General features: G+C 41.7%; 1 protein-coding gene across 1 annotated transcript in view; it reads right to left on the reverse strand.

The window, feature by feature from the left end:
• Positions 1-441, reverse strand: part of LOC119336809 (probable UDP-arabinose 4-epimerase 3) — a 6,374-nt gene extending 5,933 nt beyond the window's left edge. Inside the window, exon 1 of the mRNA XM_037608886.1 lies at positions 178-441. The gene's annotated coding sequence lies outside the window, so the exon portion shown is untranslated. The remainder of the gene's footprint in view (positions 1-177) is intronic.
• Between the last annotated feature and the right edge of the window lie 8,520 nt (positions 442-8,961).

The following is an 8,961-nucleotide window of genomic DNA, read 5'->3' on the forward strand; positions in this document are numbered from 1 at the left end:
TGGATAAGGGGGGGAAAACCAATTTCCGAATCGCACTTTTGCCGCCTCAATCCGAACCAAACATCACGAATGTCCAACTACAAGAAACGCAAGCATGAGGAAACCCCCGATCCGCAAGAAAGTTCCGCGGCCGCGAAGCCAGATCAAGAAAATGCAGCTGAGGCGGCAAGAGCTCACCGTGTGCGCGCAGGGAGACAGAGGGAGTGAGGGGCAGCTCCAATCAAGCAGGGCGAGAGAGGAGAAGCCTCCGTCCGGGAGGAGAAGTAGGAGAAAACACGGGAGAGGAGGGGGTTCGTTGGGGTGGTGTTCTGGACCAAGTCCCCTCTCTCTCCTCTCCTCTGTCTGTCTAGAGAGAAGAGAAGTAGAGTTGCAAAAGTCCTTGCTTTGCTGTTGCTTCCTCTCTCCACCTCCCTCTCGCCGTTTCTTGCTTTTCTTTCTCACCTCTAGGTCCAGGAGGTGACTGCACACTCTATCTCTCCACCTTGAAACCAGGACTGAATCTCAAGTTTCACAATTTATTACTCGCATTGTTTGTTGTTAGGAATCTATCACCACCTACACTGCACTGCAAACTTTTCTACGTGCACTTTTTTTCCCTTTCTTTTCCTACCTTTCTCTTGCATTTATGAGCCAGCATCAGAGTACATGTCAACACTCTTGGGAAGCAGGTCAGCGTCAAATCGATCTGATGACGAGACACTGCCTGACATGATATTTGTACAGTGTACATGTCAATCTGCTGAGGATTGGTATTTATGGTTTGTTTTTTTTAACTCCTCCAAAAATGCAAAATACTCCTTGTGTAAAGAAATATAGGAGTGCATGTAGCACTCCTATATTTTTTTAAGGGGGAGTAGTTTATATTATACTCCCTCTATCTCAAATATAAAACATTTCTTGATACTATTTCAAGACTATTTGTTAGATTTATCATAATGTTTAGATCAAATTATACTACAAAATTATACTACTTTGGTATAATTTTCATAAAATAATAGAGATTTATTGAAGATGACACTCCTGGTACTCAGATTCTAAATCTCCCACTACTTGAAGCAGGCGAGGTTGAGGTAGGGTGTGGGAGGCTTCCTACTCGCACCGCAACGACGAAAAGGATGATGTCGATGAAGCTCAATTTTTGGCAGCGGAGCTCGATTCCAAGCAAGTTGAGCGAAGTATGGAGCGTCCTCCAGAAACATGGCGATGGAGGCGGGTTTAGTGAATATGTTACAGTGTTTTTTACCCTATATACTTTACATTGGCGGTTATTATGGATCCAAGAGGGATATAAAGACTCTAGTAGAGTTGCTCCAATGACTTTGATTCATCGTGGCGCCGTGTAAAATGATGTTTTCTAGTAATACAACCTCCAAGAATTTTCTTGGAAAGCATAAATCAGAAACTCGTGGTTAGAATGTGATCGGGACCATAGACATCAAAACTACGCAATTTACTTGGAAATGGCATTTTTAAGATAGTGACACATCGAGGAATTTGCTACTTAACTTGAGAAGACATGAGGGAGAAAGGTTGCATGAGATAACTCATATTTGGTTTGCTTCGTTAGGATCTACCATGCTTTCGCAAGTTGTTCACCATGAGTTTCAGAGCACTTTGACTTTATATGACTTGAATAAAAGGCTATCCTTGGGATTTTAATGGTGTCTTGTTAGTTTCTCCCTAAATTTATTACTCCAAATAGGGACTAAAATAGAATGTCTCGGGGCATACTCTCTAGTTAGGTCATTCCTTTTCTCTAGAAGATGGGAAATATTTTAACCTAGGTTTTTTAGAATGGGGGAGGGGTCCCCCACCTGATATATATTTTTTAAAACAACAACTTTATTCATTAGAAACAACAGTTACATCGTCCATAAGAAAATTACAATATTTTTTGAACGCTCTTCGAACCGATCCCTTGTCAGGAAACCCTAATTTAGCCAGTTCTTGAGCAACCTTATTTGCTTTCCTATTACATTGTTCAAAACTAGTAAGAGAAAAAACACACGCCACGAAACAGCAATCATCGAAAATTGTCGTCGTCGCTCCCACAGATTGTTCTCTATTCTTCATTGTGTCAATGACTTCCATATTACCAGAGTTAATAACAAGACGATTGCAGCCCATCTTTTATGCAAGGGATAAATCCAACCTTAGAGCCAACGCTTCCGCTGCAGTACATCAGCCACCGGTGTTCCAATTTCCGCCAACAATGAATTTTCCTTTATCATCCCTGAGGACAACACCAATTGTGCCCCTAAGCAGATCATGATCAAAAGAAGCATCCACGTTCAGTTTTACAAAACCCATAGGAGGTATGCTCCACCCCCCCCCCTCTTTCCTAATTGCATTAGGTGAATAGGCATTTACATAGTTTGTCATTATAGCGCGACCCCATGGATGTCAGGTACACATCTTTGAAACTTTCCCTCATGAACCAGCTTGTGTCTATCCCACCAACAATACCAATCGGTTATAGCGATCAATTCACGTACATTCTGGAGGCCCAATATAGATAGTTCTTAGTCTGGCATAAGGAGTAAGAATTCCAGAACTGCCTCTCCCATGTAATCAATAGCACAAGATTTATTAATCACATCGTACAACCCCAACTTATCTCAAATGGTTGGATATTCCTCTATCACTACGCCAAGGCAAAGTGTTTTGCTAGAGAGTGCGAAAATTTTGAAGAAAATATTCTCTACAAGATTGCAGAATCTTCGTGAGTGGGAGGACAGTGCAACTCAACAAGATTGCAGAATATTCGTGATCAGGTCAAAGAAAAGAAACATAGAAGTGATTCTAGAATTTCCTACGACGACTGATACAAAAGACTCTACATGAGATATAGAGACTTCAGTCCAACTTGCAGCTGAACCATATTGGTTGGGAAAATTTGTGCAGACCTTCATGGCATGCAGACGAAATATTGTTGAACAAACGATTAACCTATAATTCACAGAGAAACATTGATGGGACCTGACTTCGAAAATTGGCTATATGTCAAAATAATCTGAGATAGTATCCATACACATAATTGAAGTTTAGAACTTGATGAACCCTTTGAGACTTAAAGTCTAGAAAATAGTAATGGATCTATAAACTGACAGAGATAGAAATGTTTTATAATGCTTGAATTGTTACAAATAGTTTATGATAAGATCAAGGAGTTGACTATGACGAGATTGTCTCATCATAGCAATACTTAAAGTCAGTGCAGGTTAAACTAGCAATTACTAAATATTTCAATTATGATATATAATATATGGATGTCAAAATGATTCCTATGATATGGAAATAGAACCAAGGTTGTATGTTTGATACGATCCAAGGTAATTTTGTCGATCCAGAGGATGTTAGTAAATGTGCAAACTTTGAGAGATCTTATAACACTCTGAAGCAAGCATATGGAGTTAGAGTCTTCATGCGAATGAAATGGTCATCGAGGAAAGCGAAGTTGCTTGTATCTACAAGAAAGGAAGTGGGAGCATGATAATATTTCTAAAACACTATATGTGTTTGACACATTATTGATTGGAAATTATATAATTTTTTGACATGAATTAAGACTTTATTAAACTAGTTTTTCAGTAAAGTACTTAGGCAATAGATAGTTCTAATATTAGGCATGATGATCTATGGAGACAGTAGTGTCTAATGGGCTTAGCCAACATACATATTGACAAAATACTAAAGTAGTTTAGTATGAAATATGCAAGAAGAGTTTCTTGTCAAGGTCACATGGAAGGATTTTTAAGCAAGAATCGGTTTTCTGAAATACTGATGAGCGAAATATGTGATTTCAATTACACTTGTGTTATATATGTTCCATGGTATGTAAACAACCAGATATGTCCAGTACTCCAAGAAAGTCACGAATAAAGATTACCAGGATGATCAAATTGTTGATCATAGGACAACAGTGAAAGTGTTGTTAAATACTAATGACACGTGTCTCGTATACGGAGAAGATGAAGAGATTTATGTAAGGAGTTATATCAATACATGCTCGTTGTAAGTAGTACTTTGATAAAAACTTCATTGATGCTCCAAGCGGTTTTTGATTTCAATTTATGGTGGCACGGTAAGTAGGATTTGGTCCAAAAGATTACTGTGGTGAATTCTACAACAGAAGGTTGAGTATATTTTCACTTTAGAAGTAACAATAGAAGGTGATGAATCAAAAGTTCATTTATGAGTTTGGTATGATTTCAAGATGATTCTGCAAGTGGAACACTATTCTTAATGGTGCACTACTGTAGTAACCTGCTAACGTGACACATGAATCAGAGACTCTTCGATGAAATTGTGTGCGATGCATGCATCGCAAATGGTGTCCTAATAAAACCATCACCAATAAGACAACCATCACCAGTAAGATGAACTATTTACGATGGCGGAGACATCAAGCACGATTCAGATTAGAGTTGCGTGTGCGATACATGGCATATTGTTGATCCATATGAACTGTTTGCGATGAGCCAGAACAACAGAAACGGTCAGCCAGACCAAGGTTTGTGCGATATACGGCATACAGTTCACACGAATGAACTGTTTGTGATTAGCCAACACGATAGAAACGGTTGGCCAGATCAAGATGTGTTCGATATACGGCATACGCGTCACTTAGATGAACTGTTTGCGATTAGCCAACACGACAGAAATGGTCAACCAGATCAAGGTGTGTGCGATAGACGCATACAGTTCACTCAAATTAACTGTGTGTGATGAGCGAAAACGAACACAAACGATTCAACTTAATAAGATGTGTGTGATACGCGGAAAAAAGGTCAGTAATCAGAAATGTATGGGAAGACCGATAACAACACAGACGATTCCTGCTAATAAGCCATGTGTGTTGTGGGCAAACGATTGATGTATACAATTGTCAGCGATTAATGAAATCATCGCCGACAGGTTCCCTAGTTTAGTTTGTGTGCAATGTGATTTGCTCTGTTTACAGAAAACAACATACATAACCAAAATTAAACATCCAATTACATAAGTGACTATACAAATATTCGCACATCCCTCAATAAATAATTACACGCATTCTAAACTAGGAGAAACGATCATCTAATCATCTACTTCTTGTGTCGATGCTGCCGCCACTGCTCTGTGGCTCGACCCTCGCCTGGGGTAGGACGAAGGCACTTCCTCATGTCAACGATCTGCATGTACATCTCGTGGCTTGTGTACGCGTCATTGGCCATGTACTTGATGTGTTATTCATCTACTCTATGCACCCAGGCGCTGTGCTAGGTGATCTTGTCCTTCTTGCACTCACCCTTCATGTTCTTGTAGTAGGGGTCGACGATGGCCGAGGCGAGGTCAATCAGGGAGTCCTGCTTGTTCTTCGTGCTACCCTAAACCTTGTAGTGGGCATGGATGTCGACAAGCTTCTAGCAGTCCAAGCCTCAAATCTCGAGCACTTTTAGATCATTTTTATGTCCACCATAGCGAAACTGTAGTCGAGACTGTTGATAAACCTGGCAAAATGCTCGCAAGGCCTTATGGCCATGCAATAGTGGTAGATGAGGACGTGCTGGCGCACACACAACTGGGTAACGGCAACCTTCTAATCATGCCCAACACGACCGCCGGTGAACTCGAGGTCGAAGCCGACCACTTGATACTTGTCCCCAGCAAGCAACTGCTCCATAGTGTGGATAGAGCTCTTCACTAAGACTGGCTCGTTCGTGTACACCATTGAGAGGTCCTTCCCCTCACGTGGGTGTCCACTACAAGAGGCGTGGTGAACTACCGCCAGTCATCGTTGTCAGCCGCTCGGAGCGCCATTGGAGCCACTGGATATCCTCTTTGTATGTGGCGTCGTGGGCGTGCCTATTGTGTCGTGGGGCACAAGAGACTAAGTTAAATGGCCGCATGAATAAATGGGGGCCGGGCGGCCTGGATTCTTGGCGCATCCGGATGGCAGTTTTTGAAGTGGGTAACAGTATCGTGGCACTTAATCGCATCGTGGTGCCGCGCCTGGCGCAACCGCATGCATATGGTACCCCGAATGTAAGTGATCATGCGCCGGCCCCAAATGCTACGTGGAGGGACGCGAGCAGAGCGCACGCGGCGGGACACAATTAGACGCGCCGCAGCCACCTCAACCGCGAGCAACCACACACATAGAGCAGTTGAATGATAACCCACAAAGTGTAGCGGATCAATTGTAGCTTTTTCGATAGATAAGAGTGTCGAACCCAATGAAGAGCTAAAGGTAGAATTTATATTCTCTTCAAGTTCTATTGACCACCGATACAACTCCGCTCACACTTAATGTTTGCTTTACCTAGAACAAGTATGAAACTCGAAGTACTTTGTAAGTGTAATGCTAGAACTACTTTGCAAGAATAAAACTAAGACTAATTTGCAAGATAATATAATTTATTTTTTTAGTAGAAAGCTTTTTGTAGAACGATGAGAAAGATTGTCCATAGGCAATTGAATATAACACGATAGATACTTATCATTATGCAATGAGGGAGAGGCATACACTAACACACTTTTCGTACTCGGATCATATGCAGTTATGATTGGAACTCTATCAAGCATCCAAAACTATTAAAGATTATTAAGGTAAAACTCAACCATAGCATTAAGTAACAAGTCCCCTTTACTCCCATACGCAACAACCCCCTCGCTCGTATAAGCTTTTGTCACTCTCGCCACCCACTATAAGTGAATCATGGTCATATTACAAAATCTTACAGCGGTAATACCACATGCTTGCGTGACACAGAGGGCACCATAGGACAACACCATATCAACATACAACTAATATCAATCACACAATACCACAACTAACCCGTAGGACAAAAGAAATCTACTCAAACATCATAGGATTGCCACACATCATTGGATAATAATATATAACATTAAGCACCATGTTCAAGTAGAGATTATAGGGGGAGAAGAGATGTTACACCGCTGCATAGAGGGGAAGATAGTTGATGATGAAGGCGGCGCAGTTGTTGGTGTAGATCACCGTCACGATGGTTCCCCCGACGGCGCTCTAGTGTCACCGGAAGAGAGGTGGAGAGGGGGCCCCTCCTTCTTCTTCTTCCTTGCCCCCTAGATGGGAGGAGAGTTCCCCCTCTGGTCCATGGCCGCCATGGCTCCCGGAGGGCAGGGGCCCCTCGGAGATTGGATCTCTCTTTGTTCTCTTCTGTTTCGTGTTCCAGTTTTCTGGTCGAAAACCGCTTCTTATATTCTCGGAGATCCGTAACTCCGAATGGGCTGATACTTTGAGGGGATTTTTATCCAAATATTAGCTTCCTTGCGGCAGAAGGACGCCCTCAATCGACCTACGAGGTGGCCACAAGCCTGCTGGGCGTGCCTAGGGTAGGGGGTTGCACCCTCTGAGCTTGTGGTCCCCTCGAGCATCCTCTCGCGTTGATTCTTTTTCCCAAAAATTACATATATTCCAAAATAAATCTCCATAAATTATTGTCGTGTTTGGACTTTGTCTGATATGGATTTCCTGCAAAACAAAAAACATGCAACAAACAGGAATTGGCACTGGGCACTGGATCAATATGTAAGTCCAAGAAAATCATATAAATTGTTGCCAAAAGTATGAGAAAGTTGTAGAATATTGGCATGAAACAATAAAAATTTATAGATACGACAGAGATGTATCAGCATCCCCAAGCTTAATTCTTGCTCATCCTCGAGTAGTTAATTATAATGACAAAAAGATAACTTTTGATGTGGAATGCTACCTAGCATAATCTTAATCATGTAATCTAATTACGGCATGAATATTAAGATACAAGTGATTCAAGGCAATAGCCTATCAATTTGACATTGAAACAATAATACAAAACATGCATGTATTTCAACATTTCCTTTCATAATAATGGAGCTAGAGGAAATGGCCTCTATACACTTAGTTGTGGTAAGCATTACACACTCGTTCTTCCCTTCATAGATATATCAAATCAAGAGTACCCTGATTACAAGCCGAGCAAATGTTTCATACTTCTGAACGCGCTTTAGCTCTTTGAACCTCACGCAATACATGAGCGCGAGCCATGTATATAACACCATGAGTGGAATAGAATGCGGTGATAGAGATCAATAATGGAAAGTCAAAAAGGGAGAAAGTCTCGCATCAACTAGGCAAATCAACGGGCTATGGAGATGCCCATCAATCGGTATCAATGCGAGCAGTAGGGATTGCCATGCAACAGATGCACTAAGAGCTATAAGTGAATGAAAGCTCAACTGAAACTAAGTGGGTGTGCATACAACTCGCTTGCCGCTACTTGTGAGCTGCGTTGGGATTTCCTCAAAGAGGAGAGGATGATGCAGTACAGTAGAGATAAGTGTTTCCCTCAGTTAAGAACCAAGGTTATCAATCCATTAGGAGAACCATGCAACACATTGTTAGCAGTACCTACACACAAGATAACAAATCCTTGCACCCAACGCGAACAAGGGGTTGTCAATTCCTCGGCGATTACTTGTGTGATGCCCCCGATTCAATCGTACACTAATCATACACACAAATATGTATGATCAGGATCAGGGACTCACGGGAAGATATCACAACACAACTCTAGACACAAATTAAAGTCATACAAGCTTTATATTACAAGCTAGGGCCCTCAAGGGCTTGAATACATAAGCTTGAATACAAATGAGTCAGCAGAAGCAACAATATCTGAGTACAAACATAAGTTAAACAAGTTTGCCTTAAGAAGGCTAGCACAAAAGCAACGATGATCGAAAAGGCAAGGCCTCCTGCTTGGGAGCCTCGTAACTACTCCTAGTTGTCGACAGTCTCCACGTAGTAGTGGGCACACTCGGGGTAGTAGTAGTCGTCAGTGGTGCCATCTGGCTCTTGGACTCCGTCATCTGATCGCAACAATCGGGTATAGGGCGAAAAGAAGTAGTAAAGCAACCGTGAATACTCATCCAAAGTACTCACAAGACTTACATCAGAAC

The sequence above is a fragment of the Triticum dicoccoides genome, chromosome 7B (assembly GCF_002162155.2).
Source record: "Triticum dicoccoides isolate Atlit2015 ecotype Zavitan chromosome 7B, WEW_v2.0, whole genome shotgun sequence".
In the NCBI taxonomy this organism is placed as follows: domain Eukaryota; kingdom Viridiplantae; phylum Streptophyta; class Magnoliopsida; order Poales; family Poaceae; genus Triticum; species Triticum dicoccoides.